Below are 14,887 nucleotides of genomic sequence, written 5' to 3'. Positions count from 1 at the left end.
AGAACATTTTAATGTGATATTAACCTCAGGTATGATTTCTTATTTAAAATGTATGAGGGGTTCCTTACTGTACTTCAAAGCATATTTGGAGATCCTTTGTCATTCTGGGAATGTTTCTATGAAGAAAGGGAACCTGTATTGCTGAAGATGTGTCTTTCTGAAGGCAATGAGAAATTAAGGAGGCTATGAAAGCTTTTTTATTTTCTCTTCCAAATGTTTTTATTACATTTTTAGATTCCAGCTAGGAAACTTACTGTGTCAGAGGCTGAGAATTTGAACCGAAAATTTAAAATACTTACAGAAAAAAGGCACACTAAAAGACTGTTCTAATAGCAGCTTTTAACCAGCAACTAATGTTAGATTGTGTATTATTTTGGAAGACTGGGCATTCAGGTATTTTTTTTGTGTTAGATGAAATGTGCTGAATGGTCATATCCTGTTGTGAAATGATACGAAAGCCACTTACTACCATACTTGCAAAAGCTTTCTGCTGATTTATTTTTGATACAAAACCTGCTTTTTATCAGGGTCATGGTGAGCACAGGCAATATAATATTTTTCTTCACATAAGAATTAGTTGCAGGTCTTAGATAAAACTGTATTTCTCCTAAGCTGCTGCCACACGTTAGATTTCCTCTCAGATTTCTCAAACTAGCATTGTAAAATGTAAATGTTTTTTTCCTTTCCGTCTAAATAATTCAATTCAAGCTATTATTCAAAGAAAAAAGCAAACTGTTAGTTTCTCTGAAGATATTCTACTGATGTAATTTCCATTTTCAATTATTAATTTCTAGGTACTCACTCCACTTAAGTATAGATGAAGGTGAAAGAGAATATAAGCATTAACAGTTTTCTCTATCTCAGAAAAGGGAAATAGAGGATGCAGCCAGAAAACACAGGCAGTTTTGGAAAACGGGGAAAAATATATTTTTACATATCAATGTTGTATTCAATAAAAGTTTTGTGAGCTCTGGATAGCAAGAACATTTCCAAAGGGAAGCAAGGCGAAGTTGAGCATAGAAGTTGCTTCATCATTTTGTGTAGTGAAATGCAATGAACATGTCCTGGTAACAAAGGTAACTTAAAAATATTAGCTATTAAGGATTTGATATGACTAGCCCTTTGTGAGAATAGCTACTTGGCTGTATCTGAAAGATGTGAAGAAATAATGAGAAAATCATATGTTTTATAGGATCATTATTCCTCTACTACTGTTTTTCATGTGGAGCAATAAAAGGCCCAGCAGCTTTATAGTGAAAAAATTGAGAGGGGAGATAAAATTCCTTTCCCTGATTCTTATTCTGTTATCAGTGCTCTAGCATGCAGCTAGTATTTGAATCAGCATGTGAGCTGTGCACACAGGTAGTTCACTTTTCTATCCAGTCTGATATCAATAACTCTCTTGTAAGCAAATGTTTTGGAAATCTGACCTATCATTGTGCTAGAAAGCAAATTATTTTTTTACATAGATATCTGTGTATGTGTATGTATAGATACATTTATGCAACATCCCACAAAGACAAATGCAAACAAACATAGGAACGCATGTTTGATAGGAGCAATTGTCAGGACTTTTCTGTGCAGCAGCCTGCAGGCAGTGATGAAAATAGCAATATGCACCTCTCATCTTGACCGTCATGTTTTCAACATGTGTATTTGTAACAAAGCATAAGTAAGAGATGGAAGTGTGAATATTCAGATAATATTAACTGCAAATCCAGTGGCTCATAAAATAGGACTGCTGTGCTGCTTGTGTGAAAATTGCGTATCTTTATGTAATGTAAAAACAAGAAAATTATACTTCAGAAGTCTAAAAATTCTTTAGAAATAGCCACCCATAAAAACTAAATACACAGTCAGTGAAAAGAGAAGTCAAAATCTGATTGAACTTTTTGGTAAATCAGAATTGGAAAAGTTTAGGTAAAAAAGTTTTGTTATGAACTGTATTTTCATATAACTCCAAAGTCCTGCCCAAAAACATTGCAGGCTTACCTATATCCATGAATCATATAATCACCTAGTCACTTCATATTTGATATTTTTTAAAAAATATGATAAACCAGAGGGTCGTGTAGAAAATTTACCTGTAACTATCTTTTGGTAATGTAATGTAAAAGTCAGTTTTACCTGTGAGGTATGAAGAACAGATATATTCTATTGTTTATTACCTCTTTACCACCTAGGGAAAAGGAAGGGGAAAATTCGTTATGGTAAGGCACCAAAATGTCAAAACAAAAAAGTTTGAAGAATATTTTTAGTGCCTTTATGGTTCAGGTTCTAAGCCAGACATTGTTTTAGCCAGTGGTAAACACAAATTTTATTTACCTTTTGTAAATATTTGCAGAAGACTTGCAAAATACTTCTGAGTCTCTGATGGTACCAGTGCCTACAGAGTTCAGCTAGGAACAAGCTAAAGGGAAAAAAACAGCTTGGCAGCAAAACCACCTGAACTCTTGCTGTGTGGCAAGGTTTCTCCAGCTCTTCTACTGATAGGTTCTGTTTGCTGTTATGTTAACATTTTTTTTCTCATTTGGCACACAGCATCCATCAAAAATATAGACAGGATTCTGTCAGTAAAAGTGACATTGACTGCCCTGTTCAGCGGAGTTGAGCCTCCTTTTTCCCTTATAATATGTGTCCTTGAAAGTTAGTTCAGTTGTTCCAGTGGTCAATACAGGACATCCTGACCCCGTTTAGATCAATGGGATCTTTACATCAATCAGCCAGGATTTTACCCATCGCATATGGGTAATGATGGAGTAGGTGGTCCTTGTTATCATTTAAAAAAAAAAAAAAAAAAAAAAAAAAAAAAGAGAGAGAGAGAAGTAAAAGCTCTATATACTAATGGATGATATGTCATGACTCTCTGTTTAATCTTTATCAGCAAGACAGCTGTGATGAAGAATTAAAAGACCCAGAGATTATGACCACACAGCTTTGGGCATGTTCAATGCTCTTGTAGGTTGCTCTTCTCTATTTTAGCAAAGTCCTTCTTGAAAAAGAGACATTAAATTCCATCATCACCAACCCGTAAATGTCCTTGCATTTTTTTTTTCCCTGCAATGGGTTTATGACTTCCCCTCTGTATTTGTGCTGAAGGATCAGAGCAGATTAAACTCCTGCTGCACTGTGTTAAAGTGGCTTACACTTTCATGTTGACTCAGCCTGAGCCAAACAGTGGAATGCAGAGGACTCCTTGCAGATATGTAACTGTGAGGAGTGTATATTCACTAACAGCTTTGAGGCCAGGACAGCCAAGGGGAATAAGGATTAAATAGTCAGTTATACTGTTGATTTGTAAGAGAAAACAAAACACTGATCGACAGGGAGGAAAGAAGGTTGAAGGATCCAACAATCAGCCAACACTGAGAACTCTTGTGGAAACAAACTGGTATTAGAAAGGTCTGTTTTAAGCTGGTGGAATCCGTATTAGTGTGGGAAGCAAAAACATGTGCAGATCAAAGTATTTTTCACTTTAGTTGGGAGCTAGGGTGTGGTGAAGAAGTCCTACACTAATAATATGCGTGGGCTCATATCTATGAGCAGGGCTTGATCAGTAGTGACTAACAGATATTGGTCACATAGATAGTCTTGCAGAACACTGCACATTTTGCTTCACCGTTCCAGACATTTACAAAAATAGAAGAGACTTTTGAGTGGAGAGAAAGCACTTATTTTCAAGTGTTGCTTCACAGACTTTGAACTGTCCCAAAAATAATGCTATTATGAGAGTTAGTTAGAATTTTCTTTCCAGTTTGTCTCATACCTAATGAGATATTTTAAGACAAACTGGCTTTCTTGCAATGACTGCCCTATCTTTGTGAAGTGGTGAAAGGCTGTTGAGTCTGTACAAGTAGATGCCATCCACTAAAATGTTGACCCATCATAAAGACAAGTGACAACTTGAACGCTGGCTACCATACAAGATAGTCTCAGTCAGCTGAAATAGTAGCTGAAAGAACAAAGCTTTTTGTTAAACCCTGCTTGGGTTTCTCATGTGGAATATGCTCCGAGGCAGTCTGGTCCATTTTCTGCATTTGAATAACGTACAAAGTTCTCAGGGATTGTCTACCACCATAAGAGTAGTAGAAAATGTAAATAAGACCTTATAGCACAACATCTTCAATTCTGTCTTTTTTTACTTTGGTCCTCAGTGTTAGGATGCTACTTTCTTACATTTTGTCAAAGAAAACGGAGAAAATTCCTCCGCTGACACCCAGTCCAGACAGTTATCTTAGGTATTTTCCTGTTTCCCGACATTGCTTTTTTTCTTCTGGAGTAACTAGGTTGAAAATTTTTCATTTTAGCTTCTGTTACAGATTGATCAGTCTGGGCATAATTGAATACTTGATATCAGTGTGAGATGAGCCTTCAAAATACCAGAGATCATTTGAAAAGACTTTATGGTAAGGGCAGATTGTGATTTTATTATGTCTGTAGAAGCAACCCAGGCATATAAAAGTGACATTTCTGTTCACGCTCTTCCATGCTGGTTCATTAGTCAGAAGCTATCAGTAAGTGCAAGGAACAAGGAGTATGAGTTCCTAAGCATACACTGTTTATAGATAAGTCTGTTGTCACTTACACAGAAGAAGACCAAAAGGCAGAGCAGTCCAATCCCTCAGACATTTTGCACAGTGCTGCAGCCAGCATAGTTCTCCAGGCAGGTCCATGGAGAGGAAGCAGTAGATCCAGACTATCAGTTTGTTGGCAAGAGAGTCTTACTGTAATCTGTGCATCACAGAGACTTATGAAGTAGCTTTTTGTGCAGGTCGTAGTTCAGATAATTATATGTGATTTTGTTTATATAACATATAGCACAATGTTTGCACTCATGAGTAAATTATCATGGGATTAGGCAGGGTGTGAATGTAGTGAACATCATGATCCAATATCATTGGAAAGGCAAGAGAATTAATGTGTGTCTAAACAAAAGAAGGCAAGGCTTCCTCACTTTTACTGGAAATCAAGGACATAAACATCTGAGTTGTTGTGGAGCTGCTGATACTCCGAGAGTTCATGGCCTGGTTTATTTCATGACATTAGTAAATAATCTTATAGCTGCATTATGAGTGCATCCTTCTATTGTTTACAGTAGATTTATAAACAGTCTAAATAGCAATTAAATATAATAGCCTTGTAGATTGGTTGCAGTTGTTCAGAAACGATTGTGCTAACACATTACCATGATGCAGTGGCATTAATCTAGACAGCAGAAAAGTGGTGTTTCAGTGTTCTGTTGTTCAGGCTATGTCTGGCAGCTTGATGACTGCAAAAATAAAATTAACATATTGTAACTGACAAAAAACCCCCAACAGTATTTGACATTGGTATATGTGTGTTTTGAATTCTCCATGTTTCATACTGATCAGCAGCTACTTCCTCTCTGCCTTAATTACAACATAAGCAAAGGTTTGAAAGCTTCCTCTGAGAAAATTCTTGTGTAAGTCAATCACAATCTTTAGAAAATTGGTACCTTTAAGAGTGAATGTAGTTATTATTGCTTACAGTTATAATCATTTTGTTGTTGTCTATTATTTATTTTCTGCCTCATTTACAATGCGTCTGATGATTTTGAAACATAGATCATATAAGAGTAGATTTTTGTCTACTGCCATACTTTGGTTAGGTAGCTGATGGTACCTGCTGTACCCCAGTATCTGCATAATCTTGTGGTCTGTGGTGCATATGAAACTATAGGGTAAGAGCTGGAGCAAGTCAGAGATGAACAGCTCTGAAAATTTTATACCAGTATAGATTGACCTGCAAAAGAAAAAAATCTGCAGAGAGCAGATCAGAGCCATTCTGCACTTCTGGAGACTTGCAAAGCAGCTGTACTGCAAACTGTACTGGACACTTTAGCCTGCAATCCCTGTCCATGGGAACTCACAATCTAAACAGATTACAGATACAACATAGGGAAAAGTGATAGAAGATGCTTTGCAATTGTTGTGGTTTAACCGACCTGGCAGCCAAACACCCCACAAATGCATGCTTACCCTCCCCCGCCTCAGGGGATTGGGAAGACAATTGGAGGGGTAAAGGTAAGGAGAATCGTAGGTTGAGATAAAAACAATTTAATAATTGAAGTAAAAATAAAGTAATAATAATAATAATAGTTATAATACAAAATATAAATGAGTAATGCAGAATGTAATTGCTCACCACCCATCGACCAATGCTCAGTCTGTTCCTGTCTAGTGATCCCAGAGAACAGAAGTTCCTCAAACCACAGGCCTGGAAGACAGCTAGAGCTTCCCGATCAACCTTCATCTATATACTGAGCATGATGTTATATGATATGGAATATTCCATTGGACTATTTAGGCCCCTTGTTTTGGCTGTGCTCCCTCCCAGCTTCTTGTGGGCCTACACACTAGCAGGACATGAGTAGTTGAGAAGTCCTTGATTCCTTAGCAACAACTAAAACCATCAGTCTATCATCAACATTCTTCTCATGCCAAATCTCACACTTCATCCAAGCCAACACTATTATAACTACTAAGAAGTGAAAAAAAATTAGCTCTATCCCAGCCAAAACCAGAACATCAGTAAAATTCCATGAAACTTGCTGTGAAGTTCTCATCCTGTAACGTATGTGATCTGCATAGAAAATTTGTGAGATGTGGGAAAAAAAAAATAAAAAAAATTTGGAAAGAGTTTGTGTAAATCTAACTGACAAAGCCACTAGTGAGTACTCTTAACTATCCAAAATTCACACTTATAAAAGCTTTATAAGCCACTTTTCCTGTGTTTTATATTATCCAAAATACAGCAATTCTCTCTGGTTCTGGAGATCACTGTAGGACCTGTAAGAAAGACATCAGCAGAATAATCAATTGCAGCAGTGAAATGCATTGTAACTGTTTTGGGTAATAGTTTGCCACCCTGCATTTTACTTGCCTCTCAATGTCTGAGTGCCGATTCATTATCATGTAGCTTCTTCCACAGCTTATTACTATGGGCAAGAACGACAGATACTGACCCTTTATCTTGCTACTTTTCCAACATGTGCAAAGCACCCCCCCTAGAAATCTCATTTGTCCATGTGATTTTGTATACAACAGATCTCACTTTCACATGTATGGAACAGTAAATTGTCACGTAACTTGGAAACACCCATGTATAGGGCATTGTCACAGGAAGATTGGTGGTGTACCCATCATCCTTACCATGCATGCAGTCCATGAGCAGTTTGAGTGACCCCTGTGCCAGCACTTTATTTAGTAGAGTTATGTTGAAGATGAGTGTCGTTTCAAGCTGCGGGTAGAAACAAGCCAAATGGCCTCACAACACCAGTTCATCACAGAACCCAGGAAAAACCACCTCTTTCTTGTAACCAAATATAGTGCCCCATGGCTCTTGGCCACAGAGGAGCTTTGTTATGCACCAGGAGATTTGGATTCCCACCATGAAACTTCTAACTGGGTATAACAAACAAGTGTTCCTATATAATGCTGTATGTCCAGTTCTTCTGAATGATGTTAAAAAGTATTTTCTTCCCAAACTGATAATTTTTTTTTTCTGTGAATGGAAAAAAGAAAATACCATTTATACTGTTGTTGCATTGACACACAAAACATGTAATCTTAAGTAGACCTTGTTCTCCAGTGGGAAGCTGCTTCAACTAAATGAGATTTTGGCAAGGGGAAAGGGCAGAAAGGGGTGCTCATCTTCTGTAGCAGTGGGTATAATAATGGTCTGGCAATCTCAATTTAAGTCTGTAAGTCCTGAGGGTATAGTAAGCGAAATCATAGATGACAAGAAAATGTTTGTTCAGTTTTGACTTGAAGAAGAGAACAGGCATTACACAGTGACTATGAATAACATAATCAGTGGCTCTATTAGAAAAAATGTGTCTATCAGAGCTTTGGAGGATACTGAAGATGGCAAGAGAAGATGCCATGCCAGGTATCTATTTGTAATGATAATGCATTTGAGAAATACTGTGCGTGATTTGCAATATTTTTTTAATTGGTGAAAACTAATTGTAAGCTTCTGAAGTGGAGCTATTTGTATGATTTTTCAGATCTGTGAACCAGAACGTGGTAGCAAATATGTTAAGTACTTAAATGAAAACAAAACTTGTTGCCAAGTCTTAAAAAACTGCAACCAAATGGTGTCCATGTGGATGCAGGGGTTGATTTTAGTTTCTTTCTGTAATACAGTGTTAGGTTCAATATTATTTAAAAATCACAGGAAGTGCTTAGATATTTGTATTTTCCATAGTTGTGGTGAAAACAGCAGTAGGAATTGAAATGCATGTTTTTCCTAAAAGTCACTCAAAAATATTTTAAAAATTAATTATTTCATTTACAATACCACTTGTTTATTTAAGATCACTTGTTTGTGCTGAACTTTGCGTATGAATCATCATGTTGTTCAAAAAATAAAGAGCATTGACTCTTCACATATATGTAATATGTATGTATGCATGTATTATCATGCAGTATAAACACTGCCGAGCAAGTTTTGATCAATCTATTTAGCTCCAAGCTAATTTTTCCTCAAAATATTCATGTGTGAGTGCTCTGTGCCAGTGTTTTTGACTCTGGGATCTAGCTGCTAGGTAACTGCTGGTTAAACTGACTATATGAAAGTGGTTTAACCTATACTTATGTACTGCACTCCTTTAGCTGCTGTCTAGGTAGCATAACAAGTTGTTCGTGTTCTTAGACATGGTTCAGTGGTTAGACTCAGCAGTGGTTTATGCTTGGACTTGATGATCTTAAGGGTCTGTTCCAATCTAAGTGATTTTATAATTCTGTGACTTCCCCATTGCTGTGTGTTTTGTTCCACTGCATGCTCCAACATGAAGAAACCCAGCTGTTGCCTGTGTTGTGGGATCTTTCTCTTCCCAGTACGAGGTTAAACTGTACCACCTTAGTATTGTACCTGAAACTGGATAAGTCATGGTTTGATCTCTTGAAGAGCAGAGTACAAAATTTGCTGAGCAACTAAGAAGGCTTTATTTGCCTTTCTTCTGTCTAATGAATAGCTGGTATTATTTCTATTAACAGTTATTAGCAAGAAAACATATTTCATCTGGAAATTTTAGTGACTGATCTAACTAAGGGCAGTTGGATTTGGCCCTGGTTAATGTATGGTGAGACAAGAGACAGAACAAATGGTAAGAGGCAAGCCCAGATGGAAAAACATCTTGAAGCTTTTAAAGAATTAATTATCCAGCTAATTAGCTGGCAGTCTCACAAGAAGAAAGGATGGAATTTTGCTGTATGCTTAGGAAATGAAGAAGTCTGATAGATGCTATGCTGAGATGTAGCTATGAGCCATAATACTGGCGGAGTCAGCTGGTCAGCCAGACTATCTATGTGGGTGCATAGGACGACACTTTTTTCTGTGTCAGTAAAAATATTTACCCCTCTACATATAGCAGAAAGTGCAGTGGAGTGGTCTGTTACGTAGCCCAAAGTTCTCTGAAGATGCCTGTGCTAGTCTGGAGAGGTGAACTGCGTGTCCTTGCCAAGGTCACACAGGAATATAGCCAGAGATGGGCTGCCTGAAGATGCTTTAGGTCAATGTCTTTAGTGCTGTCATTAGCAACGGCCAGAGTTCTGCAGCAGAAGCATTTCCTGAATGCCTGAAGGTCTCCTTCTGGGCATAATCAGAAATTCCTTACTATTGCCATAGCTCATATTCCCTATGTGAAAGGTAAGGAAGACTGTCAGGTTTCCTGGACTATAAGCAAGAGCACTGAAGTTGTTCTAAGTTAGAATAGTTATTTATATATTTGTTGGTCAGAGACTCTGTGGAAGAATCTGATGATTTCCTTAGTTCACAAGTAGGACACCCACCCCTACAGGAAGAGACTAGGGCTTGTTCTGTGGAACTTTTTTTTAAGCAAAGGTGTATTGATACAGTTGCCTCCTTTGTTTCCATCTGTATCTGCTCAGTTGTCACCTTCCTTGCACTAGATGTTTGTCCTGATGAATCCATGTAATGACAAACCATGCTACTAGTCACACTCCACCATTTCTTTCCTTCATGACAAGATGCTGGATTCTGGGTATTATCTTTTTATCTTGAAAAGTTAATTTTAGGAGCTGTTAAAACTTACGTAAGGGTAAATCGTGGCTGCAGAGCCCACTGACACTTGCAGTTTGAATTACCTATTTCTGTTATTATTGATGGGAAAATGTATTTGTGCTGATGATGTCAATTGTGAAGTCAAACTAATCTGTCATGCTCAAACTCTGGAGGATTAATTAGAAAGATTCACACATTAGGTTAGGAAAATGTCTCTGATATATTAACCATTATGGGAAAGGTGTCCAAGTTTTCACTGTGATACAAATCAAGGCAATTTAAAAGGCTGTGCTAATTTTCTTCTGTTTTATTTGTTAGTTGTTAGTGACTTCCGCTATCATTTCACTTCAGATAATGTGGAAATACTAGACTGGGAATCTGCAAACTTGTGCCTTTTTGGACAGCTGTACCTTCTCATGGCTTTTAAACTGTGGCCACATTACACTCAGAAGTGTGACACAGACCAAGTACCTGGTTGTGATACAGAGTAGGGAGACATCCCTTCAGCTTGGGTGAAGCACGACGTGTGTGAGTAATGTTGCTTCTAGACCCAAGATGGTTCCCTCTCATACTGGGGAACAGCAGTGGCAGTACATTATACCTATATGGTTAGTGTTTGTAGAATCTGTTTTAAGAACTTGTTGTGTGGTAAGTTACCTTATCAAACTCATATAAAAATGTTTACTTCTGTGTAAACAAGAGAAAGGACTAATGCTAGATTGTGAAGTCTACCTTCTTAACATCAGGTTTGAGAGAAATCTGCCTCTCTCTTGGTAGCTTTTTTCTGCACGTGAGACTGATGACAAGTTCCAGGGATATAGATAGGTTTTGTCAGCAAGGACTGCAGCTCTGTTTCTCATCCACCTGAAGAAAACTGGGCTTTTGGATATAAATACCTCTGAACTTTGGTGTCTGGATGAATTTCTGAGACACATGTAAATATATGGTAGTGATTGTCTCAACTGCCAGGGCTAACTTGCTGCTGGCAGTCTCTGGTAGAGAAGTTGCTGCTGCTTTGGTAGAGATCTCAAATCCCTGCTTCGCACATAGTCACTGCTTCTGTGCAGGGTCAGTGATCGCATCGTGACCTCCACACAGCTCCAGGATAACTTCTGCTGCTGCCCAACTGATGAGTAAAAATCTTGGAACTGTTGCTGATGTTCTACCCTACAATCAGAGGAGTGATTGAGTGTGGATATGCCCATGCAGAGGACTTCAGTGGAGCACCTAAAGGGGAAAAGTGGAGTGTTTTTTCTGTAATTTAGCAGCTTTTCTTTGCCTGTAGTGTTTGAAATGATTAAAGACACACAGGGGGCCTCTCCAGCTATTGGCACTGGGTTTGCTGTTCAGCTGTGGGATTAGATGTCTCTATGTTTTCACAGCTGTCTGCCATCTGGAACTAACTGCTCGGACTGGGTGCTCTGCTCAAGACCTCAGCCTGAAATAAAACCGTGTAATTGTGAAACATGTTGCAAACAATAAATAAGTGTTTTGGAAGAAATTAATTTAGAAGGAGGTTTATGAAAAAGTAGTTTAGAGGCTGACAGATGTGGAAGAAGGGGAAGGATTAGTGCTGTAGGTAGAACATTAGAGCAAGCAGAGCCTCAAATTATTCACAGTCAGATGAAATAAATGTGATCATTATCAAGAATTAATCTCTCAGTAATCCAAAACATTCTTGCAGATGTTTTTCATTAATTGGAAGAAATATAATAATTAAAGAAATGCTGTGGTTTTTTCATTTGGTTTAAGGCTTGATGTGATTAGCTGTGCAAAATCTCTAAGGAAACAAAACGTCAATTTTTGAAGGCCATAGATTTTGGTGTTTATCCCCATTTACAGCATTATTAGCTAAAGGTCTTTGCTAAAATATATTTTTAAATACTTTAAAAATACTTGGGAAATTGGTGATGAAGAGAAGAGGTTAAAAAAAGTGTAATAAAAATTTTCATATAAGATATCATAGGCTGGTTCCACTTTGTGCCTTTTTCAATTTATTTTCTTATCGTCATGCCTGAAAGCTGTGAAAGCATTTTGGGCACAAAGCCACTGATGTATTCATGAGAATACCTGTCTGATACACACTTAGCAACTCCTCTTTTAGCAGTTTTGGAAGATTCAGTAGTTACAGTCAACATTTTAGTACTCATGATGTAGTAATTAGACCCAAGAGTATACTAAGAAAAGCCCTTTTACTTTTACTTGCTCCCAAATACCTGAGTGGAGATAGACTAGCAAGGGAAATTTTTAGTTAATGTGACATTGCCCAAAAGGCACTAGTGATGAAGTATATGAAGTCCCCACCCTGGAAACCTTTGGGCACATGTTTCATTTTACTTACTGAAGTCAGGATTTTAGGCACATGCATTTGTAAGATTCTGCTCCAAGAATAATTCTTCTGGTTTTATCAATAATTCTTATCCCAGTGTCATTATTTGCTATCTGCCTTGCAGTATTTGAGTATCTGTTGTAGGAAAAATAGTACTCTGAGTTGTCTCCCAACCACTTGCTTGCTCTTTCACTCAATTTTAAAGACCAAACTGTGGCTCATAAATTCCGCTTCTATGCATTGCTATACTGCAACTAAGCAGCAGCAGCAGCCACCACCTAAAAAATACAAATTTCCATCTAGTCTTTGTGGTTTTGAACTAAAATCTTGGGAATATGTTTTAGTGCAGCATAAAGTAGAACTGTAAGGAGTTTTCTGCATATACTGTTTTCACCAGAAAGTACAGGTGGCAATGTTGAAATTGTGCAAGAAAGTTTAAATTGACCTAAAAATGGATGAACCAAGGAAAAGGAACTTCGGTGTTTTGCAGGGAAGGGAGAGTTTGACTGTGGTATTTCAGGACTTCCTCTGCTTCTGGGGCCTGGTGTAGGATTTCTTACATTTTTTCAGCTGAGGAATAGTTACATTTCTACTCTTAGTTGGTGGGTTTGTGATAATCCACCTAAAATAAAACCAGTGTCCATTTTCCTCCTAAAGTCACTTCACATTTGACACTGCCTCTTGCAGCAGGAGGAGCATGGAATGGTGTTATGGCCACAGCAAGCAAACAGGAGCCAAGGACTAACTGGGTAGAAGCAGCCCATTTCAGTGCTTTCTGGTAAAACCATAGTTGTGCACATGCTGCTTCTAGGCGTGGCTAGTTCAGAGGGATTATGAAGCCAAGACACTTAGCTGCTGGTCAGCATTATATGTGCAAATGCTAGACAGAAGTGAGCAAGAGCTATTCACAATCTTCTGAACAAAATTAATTTCAAGTGGTGATCTATGAAAATTTCCCTATTTTTAGAGTTATATTTGAGATATATTTGTATCATATAAATATTATACTGGGAAGAAGAATTCACAATGAGTATGCCTTTTAGAATAGTCTTTCTTGGCTGCATTGCTCTGGCAGTAATGTCAGATGGGAGATTGGTTTTTGTGGCTGCACAAAGTGCTTGTGCTTAATTGAATCCCCAGCCTGGATTTCAGAGAGTAAAGCAAAGAGCCTCTAAGGCCACTACTGGTAGCCTTCACAATAATGTTGTTGCTCCTATTACAACTCTGCTGCCTGTTTTGCTGCAGAAATCAACATTTAAACTCCCAAGTCCTTATTTCCAATGAGTTAAATAATTGCAGATGAGTACACTGGCATGTTCAGGAACAAAGGGGAATGCAGTTCTGACTGTAGGGGTTGGGCAGCATCACTGTAGGAAGTGTGCACAAAGCCATTCCCATTGGCACAGTTTATGGGCTTCATGTGTAAAAAGGCACCTCCTGAAATATAACGAATATTCAAAATTACAGATGAGCTTAAATGACTAACCATAATGGTGAATCTTTCCAAGATGTATTTACAAGCTCAAGCATGAGGATATTGATCTTTCTAAATGCTGCAGGCAGTGCAGAGCGATACTTGCCAGTGCACCAACCCTAAATCATTAATATGCATTTACTTGCTGCTTAAATTATGTGGAGGAACGTGAATGGTTGTATTTCAGAAATGTATTGCAAAGGAACATAAATTCATCGTTTTTAAAGTTAAATTCAAATAAGCGATGAGCTCAAAGCTTTCTAGGGGGAGAGCTACTGTGTGGCTTTGAAATTTTTCAAGAACTTAAAAAAGTTTCAATCCATCTGTTCAAGAAAAAAAAATGTTCTTTGAGGTAGCTTTCAAAGTTGAAAGAACATGTGTCATGAGTGATGAGGAGAGATGGGAAACTTCAGATGACAGAGTAGACTAATAGGATTGTGGGGCTGTTCAGAGGGTGGCTGAGAACTGGTTGAGCATGAGACAAAGCCGCTTCATGAAATGAATGGGGGATAAAGCTGAAGGAGCTGGCGATCAGTGGCACAACAGTGAGTATTCCTTCTGAGATATTTACTTATCTGAAATGTGTCAAATGGAATTAGCAATGCCTGCTAACTAGTAATAACAGGATTAAAGACCTTTTCATGGTTCAGTCATAAACCAAGTAGTTCTTAATCCTGTACTTTGACTGGCAGTGATGGCTTTAAATGAAAGTTTTTCATTGCAGAGACTAGACACTATGGGTATCTTTACCATTAAAAATACAAATGCCCTGAAAAGGGGGTAGAGAAGCAAAAATGATACTTCTGGTCTTTAAAAATGAATTAGATTGAGCTCATTTAATTAAAGAAGCTTACATAACATAGAATCATTTGATCAAGTAGGCTTTTTTTGGTAATGTCCTGAAAGCAGTTGTTTATATAAGAAGAGTGTCAACTGTATGAAATTGCTCCCTACTAAGCACTACTAAGGTTCCCACTGCTTCGCTATCTGTAATTTAGTCATCAGACAGGGATATCTTTAGTTCACTTAAATAGCAA

General features: G+C 37.8%; 1 protein-coding gene across 2 annotated transcripts in view; it reads left to right on the top strand.

Annotated features, from left to right (window-relative positions):
• DPP10 (dipeptidyl peptidase like 10) overlaps nt 1–14,887 on the top strand; it is a 236,361-nt gene that overhangs the window by 163,715 nt on the left and 57,759 nt on the right. The window lies entirely within an intron of this gene.

Source organism: Athene cunicularia (assembly GCF_003259725.1).
Source record: "Athene cunicularia isolate RWA chromosome 7 unlocalized genomic scaffold, athCun1 chr7_part1, whole genome shotgun sequence".
Lineage (NCBI taxonomy): Eukaryota > Metazoa > Chordata > Aves > Strigiformes > Strigidae > Athene > Athene cunicularia.
The sequence above is the reverse complement of the archived record's forward strand: the minus strand, read 5'-3'. Positions and strand labels throughout refer to the sequence as shown.